This window comes from Corvus hawaiiensis, chromosome 5 (genome assembly GCF_020740725.1).
Source record: "Corvus hawaiiensis isolate bCorHaw1 chromosome 5, bCorHaw1.pri.cur, whole genome shotgun sequence".
In the NCBI taxonomy this organism is placed as follows: Eukaryota; Metazoa; Chordata; class Aves; order Passeriformes; family Corvidae; genus Corvus; species Corvus hawaiiensis.
Genome location: NC_063217.1, coordinates 69,755,773 through 69,783,039, shown reverse-complemented (window position 1 = coordinate 69,783,039; position 27,267 = coordinate 69,755,773). Strand labels below are relative to the sequence as shown.

General features: G+C 38.4%; 1 long non-coding RNA gene across 3 annotated transcripts in view; it reads right to left on the bottom strand.

Annotated features, from left to right (window-relative positions):
* The window catches only part of LOC125326371, a 36,092-nt gene extending 14,391 nt beyond the window's left edge, over window positions 1-21,701 (bottom strand). The window contains exons 1-3 of one of the 3 annotated variants that reach the window (XR_007203790.1): window positions 21,648-21,701; window positions 13,508-13,570; window positions 3,783-5,647 (exon numbers count right to left, since the gene is read on the bottom strand). This is a non-coding gene — a long non-coding RNA (uncharacterized LOC125326371). Of the gene's footprint in view, window positions 1-3,782; window positions 5,648-12,452; window positions 12,566-13,507; window positions 13,571-21,647 lie in introns of those variants that run through there. The other 2 variants (XR_007203791.1, XR_007203789.1) reach the window with 2 other exon arrangements.
* Window positions 21,702-27,267: the final 5,566 nt, after the last annotated feature.

Here is a 27,267-nt window from a genome sequence, read left to right as displayed (position 1 = left end):
TTCAAATTTAGACTAAGAGATGGGAAGAGGAAGAGGAGAAGAACAGAGAAAAGCACAGCTGTCACAGTGCCACTAGGTCAGGAAAGTAGGGGACTGTGAAGCCCTTCTGTGAGGAACATCAGTTCAGGAGCACAGGACTGGGGGAGGCACTGACCATTTGCTGGTCATCCAGCACAGCATCACTCAGTTCATGTGCTTAAGAAGGAAGAGTGTATAAGCTGCTGAGGATTTTAAAGAGCAGTTTAACCTCAGAAAATGGGTTTGGGATCCAGTTTAGGGAACCTAAGTTCCAGAGTGGAATCATATTAAGAGTATCACCCTCTTAATATTCTTAATGCTCTCTGTATCTCCAGGCAATCTCTTGCTGACCACTAAAGGGGTTTTGTGAACCCAGTTTAAATTAACTCCTATGGTGGCTTTTATGCACTACTTTAGGACCATAATTAATCATTTTCTTGGACCAAATTCTTGATGCTTCACTAAATATATGCCCTGGAACTTGGAAACAATATCACTAACAACTTTGGGTACCAAGATAAATATTTCATCAACTATGTCAAAGATTAGAGACCTTTTCAGAGTATTTGCCTGTCTCTCTAATAAATTAAAATGGACACAGCATAGGCATCTGTAACTCTGGATCAAACACGAGGTTTAAAAGTTAACAAACAAATACTCCAATGGTTGAAACTTCAAGGGACCCCACAGCCACCAAAGAAACTCTTTACTTCACCTCTTTGTCGTGGAGTAGATATTTTCCACATGAAACAGGGTCATGAGCCACCATAATGCTAAATACAGCTGTGAATGCAGCAGGAAATCTGGGAAGCAGATTGCAAGGAAAACTTTCTCAGACTTTCACAGAAGACGACTGAGTGCTCAGCTGAGTGCTGTCTCCCTGAGATTCCACAATCGCAACATGAGACCTTTCACCTTTTGTTGCAGTAAATGGGCTACACCTGCCGGGCAGAATGAGTTCTGACAAGGAGAAGAGATGATTTGAGGAAATGCATTATTTGTTGTCATTGATGTTTTAATAAAACCAGTTTTGTCCACTTTACAAAGACCATGTGTTGACATAGAGACAATACATCATGATAAGACCCTGAAAGCTATTGTTTATTATCTTTACATACTAAAACATAGTTTTCGATGCTCCTCAAGCTGTTTCTGTCTTTTCCTTGTTTGGCTTTGTTTTCTGAATGCCTTGTCTGAGACTTGCCTTTTAACTTTCCTCAGGAAATCCTGTAGAGTAGAGCTTTCACAAAACTCTTGCAACTGCGAACTTGAAATCTTTAATGAAATTAAACTGAAAGCATGAAAAGAAGATAAAGCTCCTCTAACAGTTTGTGAATCATAAGAATCCTACAATCAAACATGCCTGGCACGAAGGACATCAGCAAACCTGGAAGAAATGGCAGGTCTCTGGTGGTGGGTTAACACTGGGCAGAGCTGTATGCCCAAGAGGAGACAAAGAAATAGAGCAGTGGGAGAAGAAGGAGCCTCACTGACTGAAGCAGCAATGAAGATTCTTGGTTCTTTTTATTTGCATTTACCCCAGGGATATGTCATCATGGACATATAATCCCATGTTTTTAAAAGAAAAAGACTGTTCTATGACCTCGTGTTGACTACCCATCCTGGGGGTAAATGCTTTTTCCTTGATGATTTGGAGACTCTTCACAAGAAGAGGCAGCACAAATGCCAGAATCACTGGGATAACTTACTTGTGGGTAACACTCAGAGCCACATCTCACAGGGTCCTGGGTCTGTACTGGTAAATATGCATGTGGCAGAAATTTCTGACAGGCCTTTTGTCTCAGATTTGGAGAACAAAAAAGATTTTGTTGCATCCCAGGGATGAGCCTGAAAAAAATGATTGTTTTTCTTTTATTTCTGTGTTATTGTTTTAATTAGGAAATCACAAAAGTTATTGTAATGAACTGGACATCTGAAAGAGAAAGGTAAAATTAAATCTAAATGCCCTTGATAGGAGTGCTTTGATGTAATGTTTAGTTTAGCTGAGAGATAGAAGTGTAGAAAAGAGGGGTAGGATGGCTTATGTCTGTCAAGTCCCCTACCATAACTGAAAAGAATGATCTGAACAGTCTGTTGTTAAAATGTCTGAGGCAGATGTTACTTTTACCACCACAGTCAAAGCAAGGGTCTCCAGTGTTTGACTTTCAAAATCCCCTCTAAGTTTCTTACAGAGACATAAAATGGTTTGTTTATTAAATTTGTAATTTTACGAAACTTGTGGGGTCCAGAATGAAGTGCCTGATTCTGTGCAATCTCTGGTGGGACATACATTTCCATAATCTCTTTAAGAACGTATCTCCTGCAGTTCACACCAAGTGTCCCATTGATAATCTAAGACGACCCTATATAATATTTTTTCTTTCATTATCATTTCTGCTATATTTGTCTTTAACACTTACCAATTCAGCCATTTTATTCTTGTGAACACATGCTGAAACTCCATTTCAATTTCCAATGCCTGAATACATTCATGCTTACTTGCTGCTTTTTTCTCTCAAGAGATTTCAAAGGTGTTTTCAAACCTCATATATGAAAGATTCATTTCTCCACCCACAAAAGATTGATCATTACTCAGAAGCAGAGTGCAGTAAAGCTAAACACTGAGGAAGAGCTGATGTCAAGAAATACAAGTGGAAGCTTTCCTGAAATCTATGTTCAATTAGGATATTTTTGTTTCCTTAGCAGTCTGATCAGGCAGCCGCCTCTTTGCGTACCAGAAATCAAAAATGGAATAACAGCCCAGTGACAACACTGGGAAACAATGCAGCTAGATGGGTCTATTGTCTGCATTTAAATTTCTCCATTGCTAGATAATAGTGATTAATTCACATCAAACTCTGAGCGACAGAATACAGGCAGAATTCAGGCAGGGAAAGGAGCTATGGCTCCAAAAGTGTATAGGATATACCTCCTAATGCCAAACAGCATTTAAAAGTCCTGGAGAAGACTCTAAGCCCATTGCAGTCACCCACTGTTCCATGTCTAATGTCCCACAGGAGTTTAAAGCCATGAGCAGCAGCACCACAAAACCCCAGCACTCCCCCAGGAGCTGCCCCGATCTCCAGAACCGCAGCAATCATCAGCCAGACCCGAATGTTTAGGATTGCTGCAACTAATCGGGATCAGGACCTGAACTCTGAAGAAGGGTCTGAGAGGACCAACAGATGAGAAACACATTATGACAGCATCATCCAGTCACCATGGATCCACAAACACCACCGGAAAGTCACACACTGATTGCCCAAATCTGACCTGGGACTGACATAAACCAAACTGCCCCCGGGACAAAAGTGTGGCAGCCTGCCCTGGGGTGGCAGGTGAGCTGGGAAGGGCAGGGAAGGGAAACAGAGGGCAAAAAGTAGGGATGAGGAGTCATCATGCCTAGGCAGGAGGAGTCTGGTCTTCTTCCCAAAAAAGAGAAACAGAAAACACAAGTAAAATAAAGCAAATAGCAGACAATACAGAAAAGAGAGGAAAATCTCATTGAGTAAATTTCAAAATGTTTCCTGCCTGACTCTGAGACACCGATTACTACTTAAAGACATGGAAGTTTCTCTACTATTACTCTTGGGAAAAGGAAACAGTAATGGACCTCCACAGAAAGGGAATTTTGTTTCTTTGCAAATATTTTACATATCTTTATATGTCTTGGTAGAATTTGTATGCAAGTGTGCAATGAAATCAGTACACAGATGCCAGAGTTAATGCTCTTAACATGTTTATACAGCAACAAGCACATTTAGACATAGAAACAGGAGATGAAGTGGCTCCCCAATATCAAGGCTTCCCCAAAAATATTCTTTCACCACTGATGATTTACCACAATATACAAATACAAATATATATATATGTAAAAGTATATAAATATAAATAGGAATATCTGCTATGCCAATACCAGTACCCTGTACATCCCTGACTTCTCTAGAAACGAATACAAAGGGAAAGCTTCGCTGCTGATTCTAGGAATAAAAAGACTTTGATAACAAAAACAGGAATTCTGTAGTGATGTAAGCAAAAACTATGTTTAATGAGAAGGATCAGTAATTCTATGTATAAACACCCTATGACTTTCATCTAAGTGAAGAAATCTGTAAGAGGAGGTACATCCTTTGTTTGTTGCACCAGCTGGGAACGAGCACAACCTCAGGTGGCATAAACTATTCCTGAACACCTTTAAGGAGTGGATTAAATCCCTTGACTCAATTCCCTGAAATCAAAGGAATGAGCTGTTGCCTCCAGTCACACCTCGTGGCCTTTGTGGTCGAAACAGAAAGTTGCCTTTTATGTGTTACAGCAAAGCCAGAGAATCAAATCACATCCAAAATAAAGTGAAATCTCTCTTTGATAAATACCCCTACCTTTTACTCAAGGAACCCTGAGGTTAGTCTTAAAACACTGCATGATACTTTACTTTTAACTTGAGCATATCTTTCCTGAATTCTTTCCAGATTATTTTGTCATTCTTCATCACATTTCAAAATTGAGACATCACTTCTAGATTATTCAGCTTTCTTTTTTTCTTTTTAATTGTGTATTATTTTCTGAGAAAAAATGCCTTATGCCTGCTGTCTATTTTATTTGGACTCAAACAGCCAGAAACAGTTTGGTGCTGGTGTAACCAGTCAGACCCATTTAAGTGTAATCGACTACAAAGACCAGCAGAGATAAGCAGGAGGTTTTGTAAACAACTTTAGTGCTTCCAAACCAGCCATCCTGCGATTCTATTGCCCACATGAGAGGCCAGGTGCTGGTGTGCAGTGAGTTTATCAGGAGTGCCCTGCAGCCAAAAGTGGAGCTGAAGTCAAAGGTGAGCTTTACAGCAAGGCAGCTCAAGCCTTCTGGCGCCCTATCTGTCCCTGTGGTGGCTTGAATGGAAGGAAAGAAATAATGGAAGGGTAGGGAAAAAGGAAAAGGGAAAATGGAGAAAGGAAAAGGGAATAGGGAAAGAAGAAATACTTTTGTGAACCAATTCTCAGAGCCTCTAGTCAAACTAAGTTAAATTTTCAAAAGTCCACCAGGTGAACTCAGCAGGGTATCATGAAGTCCTTTGAGAGGCTCATCCTGTGCAAGTGCCAGCAGAGGCACAGAGAAGTTTTGCTGCTGGTACCTCTGCTAATTTTATCCCATGCTTTCTCTAGCTCCTCCTGTTTCTGCCTTCTGCTGGTCTCCAAGTGCTGCTGCTGGAGACCTTCTCCACGAGGCTGAAGCAGTGAGAGCAAGGATAACAGCCCTAAGGTTCCAACTTTCCAGGCTGTGGGGAACCAATCCTGAGGGTTCTGAAGAGTAGCAGTACTTGAAAACACTTGCCAGTATGTTGTTCTCTCTCTTTCTGTACAGTTCTTTCTAATATCTGGTCACAAAATGTTGTACTTGCACACCAGATGTTATTATTTCAGTCTTCATAAAATATATTTGTTCAAGGTTGTATGAAAAGCCAAACACCAAATGCTTAAGAAAGCGTATGTAGACAAGTCAAGTGTGCTGCAGCAGTTCCTCAGAAAGCCCATTCCATTCTCTGTCCTCTGGTCCTTTATCTGCTGTATTCTGCAGAGGGCAATGTCCCTGCTGAAGACAAGCCATAATTCTTGATGGTGACCTCCAAACATTCCTAGAGAGAAGGATGTAACACCAGTAGAAAGTGATTCCTTGGAACGCAGCATTGGCACTCAATGCTAGAGGAGCTTAGACACATCGTAGTGTTCTTTCTCCCCAGCTAGAAGGATTTCAGTAGAAGCCTAACATAGATTATCACACCAAACAAGAAGAAGCCCCAAAACTCTGCATTTCTGTGCACCTCTAAGCAAAGTACATGAAACGTGAAAGGAGGAGTGGGGGGTTTGAAAAATAACATGGCTTTACAATAGTTGTTATCCCTTTAGGTACACTATAAGCAAGACATAAAAATTTTCACATTCAGCTCTAACCATGACAATTTTTGGTCCCATTCCAAATACATTTTACTCCTCTAGATGCGAAAAGCTTTATTTCTACTACTCTCAGCAAACAGAGGAGCTCAGAAAACATCGCAGAGGAGCCTACTGTTGACGGAATCACAGCAATTTTTATGGCTGAGCTTACATTTACAAGCAGGAGTATCAGCAGGGTCACAGCCCTGCTTCATGTCATGTGACAGCTGAACAAAGTTGAACACACACACAGTCAGACATTTAGGTGGCCAGCTGGCACAGGAGGTAAGCACGGCGGTATCACTTTGCCCACCCACATAGACAGTGTTCTAAAACCAGTAAATAGAAATACAACAGTAGTTTTATAGAAAGGCCGGACCATAAATAATTAATCCATGGGATTAATATGCTTACATCAGACAGAAAGGCAGAACTCACCAGCCAAACTTTACCTTATATAAAATTTTCTGGAACACGTACTGTTGTCAAATGTCACTAATATAAAAAATACAGCTCTGAAACTGTCCAAACTTTTTGTCGTTTCATGCAACCACCTACACTAGTAGAAGCCTTCCTCGAGAGACATGCTATATTTTGATACACAACTCCCTCTGCACCATGGAAACAACTCTGATATCTGTCACATAGACAGTTTCCCTCAGGACTAAACTCATTCTGCAGCTATCTCATTAAAGTGATGATGATTACAATCATATTAGTGAATATGAAAGCTGCCTACACTACAAAGTTATCCCTGGTAACTGAGCATTGAAGAGAATTTAGAACACAATACAGGTGAAATGTTAGGAAATGTGCTCTTCTCTCTTTTATTCTCAAGAATATCTCTCTGCAGCTGTGTCAGTTGGAAAAAGCAATACAATTCTTCTTCATTATTAAATGAAAAATAATTTTAATTTTATGCTTTAAAAGTAATGTAGACTTATCATTTGTATTAACCTAACTGTGACCTACGTGAGTACCCTTGGGACTGTCAAAGTTTTAAGTTAAAAAAGTTAATAAAAATTATATTAAAAGTGGAGTTTGCCACTTAATTATAAAATCAATGCTCCAGCTTAATGTTATTGAGGACAATAATGAGAGGTTTAATTCTTTAAAATACTGGAGAGCTATTCAACAATACATTCACTTTCTTTGCAAGAAAAAACATAATTTCAATAATTTGAACTGTACTTTATGTACAAAGGCCATGTCTCTTTCCTACATTACTATTATGTTAATGCTACATAACTGCAGTATTTCACTGTGCTGGCATTAAAGGTAAGGAGAGGCCAAAGAGAGCTGATTTTTCTCCTATACTGCTCTGAGATGAAATACCAAACATTTAAACTAAATTTTCCCCAATAAACTGGAGCAAGATAACCAAGCTTCTGCTCTTCTAATTCCTTCCCAGGAAAGCTACAAATGGTGTTCTGGGCCACCATAAGCCACAGGAGGAGACGAGCAAAGAAACAAACTGGAACTAGAGATGCAAATATCAACACCTAACCAAGAAATCTGTGTTTTTCTGTGTTTTGGGGTTGATACATTAAAAATACAACCCATAGTATAGAATTTCCTCAGCAATTCCCTTATGTGCTTCCAGAACGTTTTTCTTAGCTATTTTCCTACAGATCGTAAAAGAGCAAAATCAACCAAAAACTCAATAACTACTTTTTTTTTTTTCTTTTTTTTTTTTTTTAAATCAAACTGTTTTGGAGACAGAACTTTATTAGACTGCCCATATGATGTAGCTTTACAGACAAAAGTAAACACTCCTTAAAGCAGTGCACAGCTAGTGTTTATTTGCAGCCAGATAGCATCAAAACTAAGAATTTAAGAGCATTCCAGAAAAGCCTGGAGAGTTAAAAGATACCAAGAGTCACCTTCGTAATGAATGAGAAAAACCAAATTTGGCTAGGGCTCTAAAACAAACTATAAGTCTCAGAACATGATCCAACCTGTACCACATCAGGGAATCAGGGCACTCTTAGTCTCACATGCGAACTAGTATTGACTTTTACAGAATATTTCTTCTCCCACTGATACAAGGATTTGATCCTGGCCAGATTGATGCACCAGGTACCCACACAGCTGACCCAAGTACAAAGTGAGCTCTGCATGTTATGTGTGCTGGGGATACCAGGCTCACCAAGCCTGCAGTGTGCTTTTCTGCAGCTGCTCCATGAATCCGCGCATCAGATTTGCTGCATATTCCTCAAGGGATTTTAAAATAAGTTTAACTCTCCCAATTCCCAGGCTGAATCAGGAAGACTACCACTTCCTTGTAATTCTGATTGGAAAAGAACAGAGCTAATAAGGGGGGGGGAGGGGGGCACAGAATATTCTTCCACACACCTCTGCTTTTGAGAGAGAAGAAATATATTTTCATGTGCCTCAAAATTCAGGTTCAGGCCCAATTTCACTTTAGTTCTCATTTCATCTTCTCTTAGTTTTCACCTGGTTTTACTAGAATTCCTGAAGCTTTACTTCATGCATTTGTTCCCTTGCACTTTATCTCTCAGAGATCACAGGTAGGGTTTCACTCCTGGCACGCCGCACACGGCTACCGGAGCATGTTAGCAATTAGGGCAGCCCACGGGCTGGCTGCAAGGAGCAGGAGCTGCAGATCTCCACGTGGGATGAAAACAGAGCACTGTTGTAGCTGACACCTGGCTCTCCAGTACCATTTTCCCGCTGGGTATTTTGTCATACGAAAGAAAATCCTCTGCAGAAGCACGAGACTGTCACTGATCGCAGTCACGGGTCCGTGAAAGCCGTGAAATCACTGCCAGCTTCAAAAAGGGCTTTGGAGTAAAGGGACACATATACCAATAACAACCAGATAACATCTTTCACTTTCCCTTCCTGAGTTTCCTCCTAGGCCCTTTCCCTCACCTTTTTTCTCTTTCTCTCACTCCATACCTCACCAAAACCTCAGACTTATGGTTGGACTCGATGATCTTAGAGGTCTTTTCCAACCTTAACAATTTTGTGATTCTGTGATTTTTACCACTGCTCCACTTTCCTCTCTACTTAATGCCACACATGTGAAAAACCCATGGCTCCACCTGCTTTACAGTTAGATTATGCATTTCTTTCCCATTAGTACACATCAGATATAATCATGGTTTTCAACAGAATGGGAAAATAATGTGTAGGGGATCCATATGTAAAATAAAGCTCAATGTTTTGTTTACATATTTCATGAATTAAGACACTCTTTTAGATCCTCAGCTGCTGCCAGGTTGTGTTGATAATCATCATGCACGATAGCTACTATTTGTTGTATGTTCTACTAAATTATCACACGTGCAACCAAGTTGGTGGCTTTCTCTGCAAGAGATATACATCACAGGAAAAGAAGGTTTATTAAATCTCTCCATTTTCATGGAGGCAACAAAAGTATCTGACTATAATTCCACCTGTAATACTAAAGAACTGAGAATGAATAATGAAAAATCGGAACCCTCTACAGTGACATGATTTTCAATACTAACCTCTTCACAGATATATGGTGGGCAGAGTAACACAAGACCATCAGGAATATAAAATCTTGAGACAATATATTTAAAGAAGGATGCTTACAATTCATATTTCAACATGAGTAGAAACTTCACCAACTAGCACTTTTTACTATAACAGCATATCCAAGTTTTCCCTTCAAATTTAGAGTGTTTGATGCTTAAAATAAATACTTGTTTATTACCTATCTAATAAAAAATCTGAAGAGTCAAAAAGACTATTAGATCATACAGGACAACTAATGATAAATATTATCTTGGTTTGCTTTCTAGAATTCTTTATTATAAATAATTTTCTGCTTTTTGTCCCAATAGTGAAATGCATTTTGAATTAGGCATCTGATACCAAGGCTATTACACTACACATAGCTGAAGACATATTTGGTGAAAAAGTGTTTTAGTAGTTAAAATACACCTTGATATCTGGGTTGTCTTATACTTTATGTCATACAAAATTATTTCAAGTTCAACACTTTCATTGTTTGCAGTAATCCTTTCAATTTTTGGCATGGAGAGAGTCATGCCAAACAGGTCACAAAATTGCCTTTCCCTTCTACTGTGAAATTTCATTTGGGTCTGAAAAACCCCCTGAGCTCATGGGGCTGTGACCTCAGTCAGGAAGTCCACAATTTCTAGTGTTCATCAGCAGGAGGGCAATGAGCTCCTCAGTCTCATGGCCAACCTCAGCAACAGCCACATCCCTTGAGACTGAGCTTTAGAAAAGGCAGCTTGACAGCTCAGTTGGTTAACATCTATGTAAAAAATTCTTCTCAGCCAAATCCCTCACAGTGCTGTGTAGTGACATTGTTACATTTGCAGATAATGGCATTTTGTTCAGACTGAGTTGCTTTTTTTTCTACTAAAAACACACACACCTCTAAATAGATGCTGTTTCATCCCAGGAAATGAAGATCAGTCCTGAATTTAAGATACTCTGTCCTCTAAGCATCTTCTCTTTCTCTCTCTCTCTTTATTTTTTTTTTAGCCAGGTTAAATCTGCCTTGATATCATTAAACACCTTTCTTCCTCTCCTAAAGGTCTCCCTCTGTAAGATGGAAATAACAGCCCTGTATGTCAAAAGGAGATAAACGCCTTAATATTCTCCAGGTACTTCGCTGGTACATTGATGGATATCCTAAATGAAGCTAAAAGTAAATGTACAATTCCACATTTAATTCCAGCCTTAAAGACAGAAAGGACTCTGCAGTGAATAATGAAAAGACGAAAGTAGGAAACTGTCTAGAGTATGTGTGAACATGTAATTAAAGGCTGCACCTTAATGCAAAAGGCATATGAACTAGAACTGCAAATCCACTTAGTGTTAACACTCTTTGCTTCATAGAACTTCACAGATTAATGTTCTTTTAATGTATTTATGAGCAATGATGTACAAACTTATATATATTTAAGCACTGAATGAGCAATGGATCGAGTCTGACTCAGGAGAGAATTATTGTACAACAACTACAGGAAATAAAATCTGGATAAGAAATGTCATTTGTACTGGAAATGAATTCCAAAACAGTCATCAATTTATTCATGGAGCTCTAACAAAAAGGATAAATTTTGCTTTCCAAGTTAAAATTAGAAAAGTCATTATAAAAAAAAAAAAATCCCACCATTACCTTAAACCCATTTTAACCAACTCAGAAAAAACTCCATTTATTACAAACTATAACTTTGCAGTCACCATTATTTCCCCGCTATTGTGATAATTTACACAGCTGCCACCCCACACCATGCATTCCCTATGGGCTCATCTCCCTTTTCCTCTTGGTGATCTCCTGATGCCACAGTTCAGATTTGGTCCACTCACTACCCACCCTGCACAGTGATGGACATTTGAGTTCTGCTTTCAGGCTCACTGGAGACAGGGTTGAGGCCAGGCTGGAGAAATCCTTGGGGAGGGGAAAACCACTTGATTTTTGTGTTTTTATGGAGTGTGGCTATGACCCCACCATCTCTGCTAATACCTTATTTGATGGCTGGCTTGCCTTCCCTGAAAATGTGGTGCCCTGTCGCATCCTCCTACCCACACAAAAAGTGAGACCTCCCCCTGGGGGGGGAAAAAGGTGAAAAGGAGGCAAACACAGAGCAAACATGAGAGTGTGCACAGCCATAGTCTCGGGACACACTGACTCCCTTCTCTGAAAGGCTTCCTCAGAAGCTCCCCACCCTGCCCCTTCCCTCTCCCCACAGACCCATAACAGGATTCACATTAGGACTGCTCTTCACGGATGTTAATTCAGCTCAGTTTAAATTGACTCAAAGCTCAAACGAAGGGAGAGAACAAAGGGTAAAATAAATAAAAGTAGTGAAGCAATTGCTCAGTCAGTGTAATTGCATAGACTTCAATAGGACTACACTAATTTCCAGCAGCTGGAGCTCTGGTGCTATATTTTTATTTACTTTACCTCCTGTATTTAATTTCCTACCCTCCCATTTGTTTGTTATTTTCATGTCCTATGGTGGCTTCATTTGGAGTGTAAATTTCTTGAGGAATCGTTGGGGGGGTGCGGGGTTTAAACAACCACCCAAGTCTAGGACATAAAATAAATGCATTCCACTAAAAGATAGGTAGGAGAGATGTGGTAGGTATTGATACAGTAAAAATTTATATCTATATCCAGCTCCACAAAATTTTCCACCTTGGACAAGATCTTATTTCATGCACAAAGTTCATTGTTCCATTTTACAATTCATAACTTAGGAATAATATTTTCTTGGTCAGGTCTTCTATGAAATAGTCTGCTTATGTTTTTGGACAGACATGCTTTGGTTCCTTGAAAATATGAAAATTTAACAGATAAGTTTCTTAATGACCATCATATAAATTGACTGTATAACCCACTTCCCCACCAACTATTTGAGAAAGAGTTGGGTGGATGACATACAAAGTGATGTTTGGAAAGCATCACAGGACTCTCTGCTGCCTAAGCTACTGCCAGTGAGCAGACAGACCTAAAAACACAACGTGATGATCTTCCACTTTCAGAGCTTTATCCTACTTCTCAAAAGAGGGAGCATTGAGAGAACTGGTGACTATTTTCTAGCTGATGCAACTTCTTTTGGTGGTCTTTTCTTCTTATATTTGTATCCCTACCAAAGCAACCAAAGCCAGAAATTCAAAATCAGCCAAATTGTGTATTTTGGTGAGAACTTTTTACAGAGAACACCCTAATTCTAGGTCTCAGAAGTTTAAATCTGTTGAGCCACAAACCAACAAAGACCAACACTAATGACAAAAACTGATACATAGATGCACTGAAATGCAGTATAATACCCTCACTTCTGTAATAGATCCCCAGGGGCCTTGCTACTGTTTACAAGGAAAAAAAAATATTGCTGAGGATTATTATGTGACAAAAGCCCTCAAAATTTTTATGTTAATAAACTGAGCTCTGCTTCAAAGTTCTTTCTTTGCATAGTCAAGGTGAGGTTGGTAAAAATATTTTTATTTGTGTTCTCATTTTTTTCTTAGTAACTATAACACCTTAGATAGAAGAGATTTAGGTATCATTAAGTATTGTATAGCTATCACTGCAAATTATCAGCTTATTTAATACTTATTTAATATTTAATAAATTATATGGAGTCAGTTTTATCAGTGTGGGGGAGGAGAGGGGGAAATCCATAAAGCAGTAACAATTCCTAGTCAAATAGTTCTCTTGGCACCAGCTGCACAAAATGCTTAGGACTAGGACTGAGAGGACATAAACCCTGCAATTCTGTAATGAAAATGAGATTAGACCTTGACTGTTCCCAAGGGGAGGAAAGGCTCTTCTAATACAAAGCATCCCTGTGCACGTGCAGCGGGGGCTGGGAGTCAGCCTGTGCCCTCACTGCATGGAAATATGAAGTTTAGTGTTATTTAATGTTGATAATTATCTTTATGCAGATAGACACACAGGTTACATATACAGTTCTTGCTTTTTACTCTCACTCTTTCTGGCAATTTTTCAATTACACTCCTCAGATCTACCTCTCAGCACCTGATATTGACATATGTTAATGTGTAACACAAACCAGTGTTTTACTCACCGCTTACTTCCATCCTTTCTGTACAGTGCTTCCACTGCTAAAAAGGAAACTTCTGGTCACAATCTGTGAAGATATTTTTAAGATATAAGTTTTTACCTTGGAGTTTAGCCAACTTAATGATATAAACCACCATGTCTTTATTTCCTAAAAATGGGTAGGGATGAGGTCTTGAACAACCATTCAGGTCAAAGTAATCTGGTTTCATGGTTTCTGTAGCAAAAGTTACTATAATTTTCTACATGCCAGATCCATTATCAAAGTCCTGCTTGTCAGTACTAAGGAATTTTAAATAAAAATAACAAAGCATTTTTGCATTTTAGTCCTAAAGCTGGACTTCTTAGGCAAACCCGCTCCTAACTTTCACATAACTTTCAAAATAACATATTTTCCATTAGCTGGAAATATCAATGTATCAATTTAGAAAAAAAAAAATCCTATTTAAATGGAGTGCAAATCATTCTGTCACCCAGGCTCGAAGATTTTGTTTACAGTTATTTTTGCAGACCATTTTCATATAAATATGCCATAAATATTTTTCCATTAGGTTTCCATTTCCTAAGGTACAAATGCCATTCTGAAATAGAATATCATCATGATAATTTGCACTGGTGTGGCAGCGTAGGTGGAGGCAAGCACAAAAGAAATTGGTCTGTGGAAGAAAGACTGCTGAGGAATCTGGTGCTACAGTGTTTTAATAAGAGAATCCTTCTGTCAGAAACCAGGTTATTTAAATAGTGGGTATGAATCTGATTTTTGACGGAAGAGTATTACTGTTATTTTCCCAGGAATCTGTTGTTTCTAAGGTTTTGCATTAATACTTTTGGATGATGTAAGGCTCGCTAAATAATGCAAAACTCACCCCATCTCCCCAAGATCAAAAGCCCCAGTATTCCCCCTGAAATTAAGCCAGCACTCATGTGGACTTAACAAGGACAGTGGGTCAAACGCTGAGCTGAAGAACGGAAGTTGAAATGGAAGTTGTAAAATTTGGTTTGGGGACTATTACAGAGCCAGCAGTTAATGAGTTTAGTCCAGCAGTAAATCAGGAAAGGTCTAACAGTGAAGGGACTAAAGAGCTCTGTGGTGTCTATGGTGTTTTTCCTGTACTTCGAGAGATTTCACTTTCAGAGTTGTTACACGAGATGAATTTGTTCAAACAAAGCCTCAAGGGATTTGCTCTATTAGTCCTAGACGGGAAGAAGAGTCTAATTTCTTTAGTACAGACTGTATCCAATTTACAATTCCTCTGAAATGTCTTTGCATACAAATATTTGTATCTACTTATTGTGAGAAGCCTTTTCTTGAGAAAAAATATACCCAGCTTTTACCAGTAATGCATTGCAATTCATAATATCTTTATCCTGTAAATATCTGTATTAAATGGATCCTAAAAATAACTGATCTTATTACTGGTGTAAAAATGACTATCAGTTTCTGAAAGTTATTGATTTCATCTCAGCTATTTTGTGTTGCCTGCATGCACTTCTAATGCTAGCACTCGTAAACATCTTAGTCTTAAAGTGCCTGGTGAGAAAGACATTTTTCCTGGGCTGAAGCACACCTAAATGAGAACAGCAGGAGACTAGGAACCTAGAAGTTAAGGATTTCTTTAGGTTTGTTTTGCTCATCTTCTGGTTTTGTGTTAAACCTTTCAAATATTCTACCTTACTGGTCATCACAAGAAGCTCAGTTATAGGTTCATCTTGGTACAGCCTGCACAAGACCTCTAAATGAAGTTTATTATATGGAAAAGTTTTATCCTATTTCATACTTATTTTTAGATTTTTATCAGACAAAAACAAATCATAAACAAGCCTGAAGTTCCTGAAACCATATTAAATCCAAAAAAGTGCAATTCTTTTTCTTCTTTTCAAATTAACAACTTGGCTTTTACATCAGTAACAAACTGAACTGTATTGAGTAAAATTTATAGATGACTTTTCATCTTAAGCACAGGTTATGATGTGTTTATTTCATTTTTAGTTTAAAATAAATATATATTAATATTCCATTATAAGTATAATTAAATTCAAACCCAGTCCAATTTAAGTAGAGACTAAAGAGTTTATTTGTAAGTTATTTATCCCATTGTCAGCAGCATTTGTCCTATAATGCACTTATTTTTGCTGTTCCTGTCTGTGAAATAAAAATAGAAAAAAAACGTAAAGAAATCATTTCCCCTAGATAATTTATCATGATATAAATTTCATGTATCACATGTATAAACCCTGGAAGTATCATTTAAAATTTATATTATCCTATTATTAATTGTTGCTGTCATCATGAATTATTTCATTGTGTCAGGTAAGAACTGAAGTTATCAATTAAGGTAAAATAAGAACTCATCCCAATTGACTCAGTCTGGCCACATAATTAGCAGTCATTTATAGACTCTCCCATTCATGGTGTCACTCCATTTACAGACTACAATAGTGAGGGAAAATGAATGTCCCAAATTGTTTTAGGCAGATATAATGTGCAAATTGCTGTTCCAAGTATAGTGATAATGTCATTTATGGGACAATTCTGTGGGAAAAGAAAATTGTTATAACTATGACACATATTTTTATAAACTTTTCTACTGCAAGTAGAATCAAGGCAAGAGTCTTTGGATATTGAAGCTTTCCCAATTTTAGGGAATAATTATTTTCCTGTAATGATAAAATTGAGGGAACCCAGAGTGCTCCTTTAGAACCAGTCAAATATGTTTTAAATGCCACAAAATACAGACTGTAAGGTAAATATTACATTACTGTAGCCCACACCATTTTCCTTGTCCTGCTAAAAGCTGAAAATAGATTCCTCACAGCAGGGGTTTATGTGTAAATTCTTACTGCCCAATGACACCAAAAGACAGAATCACTAAAATTTTTAGATCTTTTTTCTGCCTTTCTCAAATGTAAAGGCTTTTTCTATGGCTTTTTCCATGTAGATTGGATTCCATAACCACTCACTCAGCACTGCATGAATTTTGGCCCATTTCAGAGGCCAGGGATAGTATAAATATATATAAATAACAGTGCGCTTTTAAATGTCTTCGTTTTCTCAGAGGGTGAAAAAAGAATAGAAGTAGACTGCTGAACTTCAACGGGTAAATTTTGCCATATGTTAGCATTTCAAAAAGTTAATTAAAAATATGTTCTCCTAAAGAGACTCATCTGAATAAATATTTAAAACTTCAGAATTTTGGAACTCAAGCCCGTAGTCCTTATGTTTATACACTAAAGGTAGCATAAGTGGCATTTTATCAAAGATCAATTTAAGTTTAAAAAAGGGATAAATTAAGCAAAAATTTTTTAAAAATTGAAAGGAGAAATAAATTTATGAACTCTGAATTGTATTTTTATTAAAGTTCAGAGTTTTGACTGTAAGACTATGATAAATTTTTAAAAACAAACTGGGAAACATCCAAAAATTTGTATTTTTCTTCCCCTTCAGATGGTATGGGAAAACCCTTCAACAAATACATGTCTGCATTTGCACAACAGTTTCAAATTACAAACTGCATTCTCTAGCTTTTACAGGAAACCACTGTGCTTGGTGGCAGTATTAAGTTATTTTTTTATTGGCCTAGGATGTGTACTGGTTGAAGCAAAACTATTTGGCCAACCACACATACAGGACTGTTTACCCACAATTAACGCAGCACACATCAATCACGTGTGATTGAGGATGTGAGCAAGACGTGCAGACAGACACAGGGCTGACTGGAAGCCCCAAGTTTACCTCCACGATCTGTAAATTTTCTCCAGTCAACCACACAAATGTTTCCTCTAAGCACAAAGAGATGGAAGATGAACTCTCAATTCTAAAGAACCAGCCCCTCAGATTTTAAGCTATTTTTGACACCTTCTCCTGCCCAGCTGTGTTGATCTTACTTCTGCCTGAGTGGGCCAAAGGATGCAAACTCTTCTGCATTCATTTAGTGACTACATAAAGCAGAAGAAACTTGGCACCATAATCTCAAAGCACTCTGGAAAAAGTACCAGTTACATTTAATTCTAAATCAGTAGACCTTCAAAATTATTGTTGAAAGCCTATGAAAAACCACAAAAAAGAGAAATTCTTAGAAAACTGGAAAAAAAGGTGGGCAGAAGCTTTATACGTTATATACCCAAATACCCTTTTTCTCCTCCTGTCATTGTCTGCCACAGAGTCAGGAGCTGGGTGGAAATGAGTCTACAGTGCTAGAGAAAGAAACCCTCCACTGACTGAAGTAACTGCTGCAAAGTGGAGGGGACAAGACACCCATGAACCTGGGAACACATCTCCACCCAATTCTGCAGGCACCACAGTTTTGTTGCTGCTACTGCTCTCTGTGGAAAAAGAATGCAAAGGCTTTCAACGTCCAACATGCCCTTATCTGAAATTTATGAATATGTACATATTTGTCCTTGGGTTCTCTCAGACAATAATTCTTAATTTAAGGGTCACATCCAGAGATAAAATACTGTAAATAGCAACAGTGTTTATTCATTACAACAGTTTGCATCGCCACGATCCTTGACGGTTTTAAGGTAAAACAGAATCTGTGACGCAGGATACTCCAAAGCCTGAAATTGGTGCTGTCATAAAATAACCCAAGACAAGGGAAATACCAGATGTACTGTGTTATCTGGCAGCAATTAAAGAATGTGGAATGGCAGATATATCCTATAAGGCTGCCTGGAACATCTTCAGTGGGTTAATTCCGTGTGGAATCCTACTCTGCATTTCTCACATGAATTTTCACAACATCTTAGGAAATCCTTTTTGCTGTTTGGAAACTTTGCTCTCCTGGCAGATTGTAAGGGACAAGCAAATTTTTCTAAGCACCCTGAATGCTAAATTCTAGATGTGGCACTTTGAAATAGCTCATTAAAAGCCATCTTATTTCAAATTCAAGATATAAAAGCTTTCATTTCTGTAATGCCCGGGAAACTCTCCAAATAAAACCCAAGGTTCTACCATCCACATTTTGCAAACATTTCCCAATGTTCTATGCTTTTTCCACAAGTATGGCAGCCAAAAAAGTCCTCTATAAATTAACAACAGCCACTCATCCAGAAAAATAAAGTTAACGTTCTGACATGTCAAAGCTTCCCTTTAGCGTGGAGCTCAGATCATTTCTGGATTTTTTTTATCCCAGTTCCTTGTCCTCTAAGGTACCAACTAGTCAGGCTTTTGGGCAACCTTGTGTGTGTTTGGGTCACATAAAAAGAAAATTAGACCCTCTGCTTTTCATTTTACTGAGAACTTGGGACTGTAGTCCATGATGTTAATATTGGCATTCCAGGATGTACAACTATTGTTCTCCTTTGAATTTTTCTTATTACTAGCCAGGGCAACCAGTATTTGGACTTCTCTGTGGGCTTTAAAAAAGAATAATCCCAGGCTTGTTCCCATTCTCGTTCAAGTAACAAAACATTTGCCATGACTTCCGTAGAGTGCCAGGCCCCCAAGGAGGACTTTCTCAACATTCAGCTTCAGCTTTTGAAGTTCCACATGTCTCAAACCAAAAGCTGACTCACTTGGGAGGGGCAATATCTTGAATTCTTTGCACGCTGAAATACACATTCCAAAACTTGCAGAGTCCAGTTTAAAAATAGAAATATTTTTTGCCAAACATGCCATGTTTTTTCCTTCATTTTTTCCATGGTATCTGTGATTTACTGTGACCTTGGCAAGTTCAGGTGTAACTTGCTGTTATCACAAGAAGATGCACTTAAGGAAGTGTAGATGGGGATTTATGTTGTCTGGAGAAATCACTTTCAGACAAAAGTCATTTGTGCAACCATTTCCACTTCAGCGCAGGAACAGGGTGATGTCAAGGAAGAGTATGGCTGCTGTGGCAAGGGTGAAACAGCTTTCCCAGGGGAAGCTGACCTGTTATTTCTTTTGCAAAAACCTTCAGAACTTTCTTAAAAGGGACTCAGTATTTAGTGAAGCATTACGGACTTTTTGGAAAATGTGCTTTGCTTTGTAAGAAGTTACTCAGAATGTGGTTCAAAATGTGTTTTTCTAACTGAAGAGAAACGTGTGGTGCATATGAAAAAATACAGAAACCCATGAAAGATATCTTTGTTAAATGTCAGTGATATGTGTCTGTTATTTTTTCTGTCTTGCAGGCTAATAAACTTAAGACCAGTTGCTTTACAGACAGGGTAGTTATTAGCTCTCAGTAGAAAATAATGTACCACAGGGAATTTACAGTATAAGGAAAATGCTCTTAAATATTTGGGGCCAGCTGAGCCACCCAGGTTAAGTGTTTTCTGGCAGTAGAGGTGTTATTGTTGCCATAGCCCTGCCACATGATGTTATTCTCCCAAGTAAAATGTAGTTCTCATATTAAAGACCTCTGCTTAAGTCCATGATTTCCTTCTCATACCCAGGATGAAAGAGATGTTTTTGAGGATTGTGCAAAAAAGCAAAAAGAACAAAACTGCTATCAGAATTTTAAACAAAGCAGGTGGACTCCAATAAAAAGGCATTTTATTTCTGATTGCTGTCACAGAAAATGGAATCATTGGAGGACTACATTATTGACTAGAGTGACTATACACTTGTTGCTTCCGTCTGTCAGGAAGAGCAGAAGACACACAAACCCAAAAATAAGACACTACAAAAACATCTCTGTGGGAAGGTATCTAACCCTAATGGTTTTATTTTCATGGAATCTCCTTTTTGCTATGAGACATATTCTATTTTTTCTTAATTGTAACTTGAGTCTAACTAATGAAGATCCAGACTGGCAATAAGAACAGCTGCCATTGCAAACCTAACAGCCAGACTGTGGGGTGATTGTCAGGATTATCAACCACCTTCCAGACAGAAAAATAAACATGAAATTGTGTTTTCAAACCCCTCAAACAATGTCTGGCTATACACATTCTTGGCCTTATACTCTGCTTTTAATAATGTAAATATAAAATTATTCTGCATTAAAACTTGACAAAATTGCTTCATCCCTTATTCCAGGGAACCTATAGCAAAGCTGAGGTTTTATGAGTGTGAGTAGATTAGACCTGCAATGTTATTTTTAGTCCTGTAGTTATTCATGAGCAAAGGGTTTTTTAGATACAAACCAGGTGCAGACCAGCTGCTTTGTGTATCTGTGAAAGTGGCCTCAAACTGAACAAAAACATTGCAGATACCTATCTTTGAATAACAGCATTTCTGTGACACAAAATTCCTCCATGTTATTCTTGTGCAACATTTTTCCATAACTAAATAATTGGTGTGCTCCTCAGCTGAGGTCAAAGCTATGCCACATCTGCCTAAGCAGAGCCTCCAAAGGGCACCCTCATGGCCACACTGGGAAGGCGCAGAGAACTCCTTCCCGGGTCCATGGACCATCCTGGGATAGAAGGAGCCCCCTCCCAGCCTCTGCTACATGCTGAAAGAGCCAAACAATAGGAGCATAGATAGAAAAACAGCAAATCCTGCCAAACAGGCTGTTTGAGACAAGGACTGTAACCCCAGTGGAGGTCAGTGTCTCCTTGACCGTAAACAAATGACAATGATTAATATTAACATGTAAATTTGTGTGGGGAAGGGAAGAGATGCCTTAAGGAAAGCTACAATGCTCAGTAATAACCTAAACTTCATTTCACATATCTCACAGTGATTTGCACTTAGCTTCTGAGTAAAGGCCGGAAGCAACGTTTGATTGGAAAAATATTATGCAGCCAGAAAGCAAGAGCTGAGAGAAAGGAGCCTACAGCACTTGAGACTAGGGGCTGGAAGTTCCATCTGATAGAAAAATGAATGCCTGTTGATCTGGAGTAAACATAATGTGAAACATGTTTGCCGAGTGAGAAAAATGTTGGTTGGGCAATATCAAAAGCAGCTGTGGTGTGACAGTCGAAAACCAATTAAGTAAATGTGACATGGCAGCAAAAGAGTCCGTGTGGATTTGGGTCTGTGACGTTACTAGAGGGGTCAGTGATGTAGAAGTGTCTCAAAAAGCTGCAACTGTGATGACAGCACAGGGGATCTGCCAAGGGTGGGGGGAAATATGTGTATTACTTAGATTCTATGTATCTTTCTAATTATTATAATTATTCATTAAATCTCTCAGATTTCCAGTTGATCAGACACCTCTCATGCTATGGTGAGGCTAAATTAACAACACAAGTAGTCATGCTCATCTGATATTTACCTAATATTCTCCATTTCCTGGATTTCTTCTTGTTTTTCTTTACACCGATCTTGAAAATAAACAAACAATCAAACCACATAACCAAAAAAAAACCCCCAAAAAACCCACTAATATGCAATTTATTCTGCCAGACAAGAAACGTGTTAGATTGTGCTGTGATTTTCAAATCTGTGAGAATATAACAAAATATCTATACATTTTTACTACCAAGAGCAGATCTACAGCCGCCATTCTTCTCCTTTGCAGGAATATGCAGTGCCTGCAACGGAATGGGTTTCCATAATGAGGTATTACTAAAAGAAAAAATCACTGGTTTGTATAAAGAGACCAGATAGTGACACAGTGATCGAAGACCGGGTAGGTAAGATACACTGTATATCAATGTTTTGTGAAGTGACATGGGATGAGAAACTGGTTCTTGTACTTGAAAATACTGGAAAGCCAAAATTCAAACACAGATAACGAGGCTCATGTCCTTTTCATCTCTTTTTGTGGGTTTCCTTCTTGAACAAAGAAACTAGTATTCAATTTTTCTGGTTATTTGAATCACATAAGATATTTCATCAATGAGTCATTGTCAAGAGACCAGATGAAAAAACTTCATCATCAGGAGATAATGTAACAAAGCAATGTAAGTTTATGTTGCAGATTGTTATGCAGGAGTTTCAACATACTAGGATTCTCGTTTCAATGTCTGCTTACAATAATTCAGTCAAACATGGTCTGTTCTATGCCCCAAATTGTGTTAACAGTTCTTTTTCCTGAAGCTTTCCACATTTCCATAGATCTGGAGCAACGTTCTTTCAAGCTTCCCAGACATACTCCCACCTTTTCCTTAAGGGAGCACTTCGGGAGGAATGGATGGTTTAGTCTCCATGACCCCCTCACACAGTGGTGCCAGTGTGACTGCCAAGAAGTGACTGACATGGGCTTTAAGTGCCAGGGGAAGGCCAGGAGTAGCCAGACAGACACCAGTGACTCACCCCGCACTTAACTCGTGTTTCTGCTGCTGTTAATCTGCCTGAATCAGTGACCTACAGCTAATGGATTCAATAGGCTTTCTGCTTAAGTCTGACCAAGCTATTACTAACACAGCTGGGCAAAAAAAGCACAAAAAATACTTTGAATATGATTATGATATTTTAATGACTTTCTCTATTCCTAATGCTTTCAAGCCCACTTGCTTCATGGTCAGACTAATGTCTAAAGCAACCATCTCAAGCAGCAATGGGTTATCTTTGGTGCCTACAAGCCATTCCATTTGGTGAGCTTCCCTTTTTCTTCCAACAGCAGCTGGGAAAGTAATTGCTGGTGGAAACACATGGACACAGTAAGCTTCAGCACCACCAGGACTGCATTAGACCATGTGGTTAACTTGAACTGCATGCGTTTGGATTCCCTGCCTTAATTCTGAACCCACAACATAAGGGGAGCATATTTGCCTGCTCCCACATCATTAATTGCAATCACTGTTATCCAAATAATCTGGTTCATAGATAAAAATTGTTTCAAAAAAACACTGGGAGAAAGACAATAGATCAGCTAACAATAGACTGGCTAATCATTTAGGAAAACTAATAAAATTATAGTGACATATTAATAAACCATTCTGACTCCTGGCTCATCCCGTATTTGGTCTATAAAGTACAACAAATCCAAAATCCATCTGCTAAATTCCACTGACACTGAAATCTATAGGAACTCTTGGTTCTTGTGTAGGGTGACGGGTCAGCTCAGTGAGTTCAGCCAAGCACTAAGGTCTGAATTTGGCTTCAGGAATTCTGACATGCCTCCACCTCCAAGGGATCGCAAAGGTTTACCAAGCGCTGTAAATAGCCCAAGCACAAGGCTCCAAGTGAGCAAAGGACACAAGAAGCAGCTGCATTAGGTTTTAGCAATAAAAACGTTGTTACCTTCTGCCTTACATAGATTTTCTACGTGACAAACATCAGAATTAAACAGTTGCAATATTCAGCACATTTTTATCCAGATAAATATTGAAAACATATTTAATGCAATATTGAAGGGATTACGGAATTCAGAAAAGGGAAAGTCTGACTAATGCTGCAGCTGTGCAGCATTCCAGTGAATCCAAGCCATTGCCAGCATTTATTAGCCACTCAGCCTTTGACAATAAACAATCTCCAGCTCATGATCATATATCCAGACAGATAGATGTACAGTATTGCCTACACAGACACATTAACACTGTCCTGTCTACATGAATATTCTCCAGCATTAGCTTTAGTTCAGTGAGCCTCCTTCAAAAGGCACAATTCAATTTTGATTTTTTTCTTTAATGATTGTAAACAATTACAGTATAACATGTCTTTTTGCGCATTTACTTTTGTTTTCTGGAATAACTACAGGGGTCTGAAGTATGTGAAGACTGTTTATTCCTGACATTAAAATGAAGAATTTAGCCATTTTACAAAATCAAATTTTAGGTTGGAAAAATGTTTTTCCCCATAATATTTGGAATCAAACTACTTAAAGTTACAATAGTAACTACAATAGGGAGCAGGTTTTCATCCACTGGAGTAGGTGTGCTTTAAGAAAGGAAACACCAGTGGAAATGTCTAGGCATGCGCTTCTCAGGGAAAAGTACAGTATTGGAAATATCAAAGAAATAATCATGATGCTATCCCATTAAATCAGATGAAGAAAAAACTCAGGGATTGTTTCCCACCCTTTTGTGGAACAAGCAACATAAGTTTTGTGAAGTCTCTTCCATTTCAGCATGCATTCCACATTGGATTCAGATAACCAGGCACACGCAGGACGGACTCAAAGCTGCCTCTCTTATCTTAGGCCACCACCACATCATAAACTTCAGTTAAGAGCTTTATTTATGTTTGGTGTCTAGTGAAGGTTCAGAAGAGGAAACAAAGAGAGGATTGTCATTAACTAAACAGAACTTTGCAGTGTGAAAGGGTTTTGGTTTCTTGAAATACCTGCTTTGCCAAGGACATGCTCAAGAGTTTATATCATAAAAACCAGGACACTTGCCTTGAAATACAGCATTAAAACTGGACTAATACCAGCCAAGATGAATCTCCAATCTGAGAGACTGCTCTGAGAACGGTCTAAACAAGAAAACAAGAATGCTTTGCAAAGGAAAAGCCAGGGAAATGATTCAGTGCTTCTGATAATACAAAGCAGAAAGTCACATGAGAGAGCCTCTCATATAAAAATATGTATTGTTTCAACACACAAGATAAAATAATTACTTGGCCCCCTTCCTCTTCTGTTTCTTTTAGTAAATGAAGAATGAAATGTCACCAGTATTATTCAGTTATAGTCTTGTCAAAGTTCAACATATCAGAGAAAATCTCCAATAATACTAAGAAAGAGATTGTTGTCAGCTGGAGAGTGTTTTATTGTGGTACCTTTATATGATAGTTTTATAAATATAGTCCAAGAACAAGTGGAAAAAGTAACAGATTCCTTGCAATATAGGGAAGGGTTAGGGTAAGAATAATATATCTATTTTCATTTTTCCTCCAGTGCTGAACGTTCCAACACTAAGCACAATGGGAAAGTATCTTAGAAACATATTTTTCATTAACATAAAATTTTCCCTTCAGCACAACCATCTTTGGAGTTGTACTTAAATTTATCACTTAAAATGATAATTCTCAAAGTAGCCTTGGGTAGTGAGGATGCAAACCAGCAATAGTAGGACCAAGCACCCAGGTGGGGACCCAACAATTCATTCCTGACCCCATCACACTAATCTAAGCTGCCAGACATGCAGATTCCAAAATGGTTGCAGTCTGTAGTGTGTTTTAGGACAAATATTTAGAGGCAAAACAAGCTGGCCTATACCTTATGACTGGAATAGACAAGCAGCTCAAACAGGTATAACTCATGAGCAGGATAGGCAGGTCTAACTAATACTTTCATCAGTCCTACTAAATTGCCAATATTTGTTAGTCATTACATTTCAAAACCTCTCTCCTGGAAAAAAGATGGACCCGTATACCCTGGTCCATATCCCCGATTTACAAAAATTGCAGTTGTATGGGCTTTGATCCTCTGACTACTCAGCCAGCAGAGCAGGGATGTCAGGGAACTGCCCCAGGGAGGTGAGAGACAATTCTGATCACACCGAGCCATTGCTGAACTGTCCTTGAAGCTCAGCTAGGGAGCAAGAGTTCTGAGCTTGGAACTGGATCCAGCTGGCATGAGACAATTAAACACCGTGGTTGCTACACTTTTCTTAGATATTTTTAGAAAAACAAGCATTGTTAAGATACAACTTCGACCCAGACTTGCTCAGTGGCAGAAAGTTGTCAGGTGGTCAACCAAAAATGGTCAACCTTATGGAGTCCTAACAAATTTTCCAATTGATAGCCCTTGCTCCCTCTTTCATTAATGACTGAAGAATGCAGGAGAATTACTGAACATTAATTAGTTTTGGAAGTGCCAGCACAGCTAATAGCAACTCACATTTACTAGAATTTCACTATTTCTAATAGAATTCCACCCCAAAGGAGCAGGATATCACCCCTGAGTTCACATCAAGTTCAACTTGCAAAGCACCACGGTACAGTATGTGCTGCTGGATATAACAAAATAAAGAAAATGACTGCAGCTAAACTGAGATTATTGAACCTGAGAGAGTTGCTGGAATCAATGATTTCCAACTGAAAGCCTACCACGGTGGTCTGATCCAGAGGACATTTATTACTGTATAAGGAGCACTAGCCCAAGAGACTAGACAAAACTCAATAAATACATTTTTCATTTATGAGCGCGGTGATAACCTGAACAGTCAACGAAGATCCTTTAACAACAACAAAAAAACCCACTCATTTCTCTGGCCTTTTGTTAAATCTTTTTGATGCTTCACAGAGGTTTAGGAGAAGCTGTGGTCAGGGATCAGGAGCTCAGATGCAACTGCCTGCAGGTGATAGTCATATAAAAGATAAAAGGGCTATAATACCATATGGCATCCAAGCAATCAAAAAGAACACTGGCAGAGAAGAAAAATAAGGAAAGAAGGCCCGAGGTACACAATTCCTGTTGTAAGCTTCCTTTAAAAAGAGATACAGAATAAATCCAACTTCTCTGCCATTAGAAATTACTCTTCCTTTTAAATTACATGTGAAATTATGACAATTAAGGTAACATCTACAGGTCAAAATGAAATAGCAACAGCTTCTAGGTTGTCGTCTCCAAAAAATAAAAAGGATAATATTTGCAACTAAGACTTTGAGTAGAATCTGCCTAAAAAGTGGCATTCTAAATAAATGCTATTATCATGAAACACTATTGGGTTCTTTCCACTCCTGAAATCAAGCCAAGCATTTAAGCATAAAATACAGTTTTATCATAGACATTATAAAACCCCAATTCTTTGCATTAGGCTTTTCTTAATGAAATGCTGCTGAGATTCTCAGCTTGATCTTCTAACTATTTGGTTATGAGCAGAGTTCATTGTGGTTTAAAGATCAATATTAGTTTAAATTAAAATTCTGTCAGATTCTCAGGATAGTCCTTAATTATTGAATGAAGTAATTAAAGGTTGACCAGGACTGTTGCAAAGAGATTATATTTTGTCATATATTTCTCCGTGATTATTTCAACTCTTTTTATGCATCTGCAGGATAACACA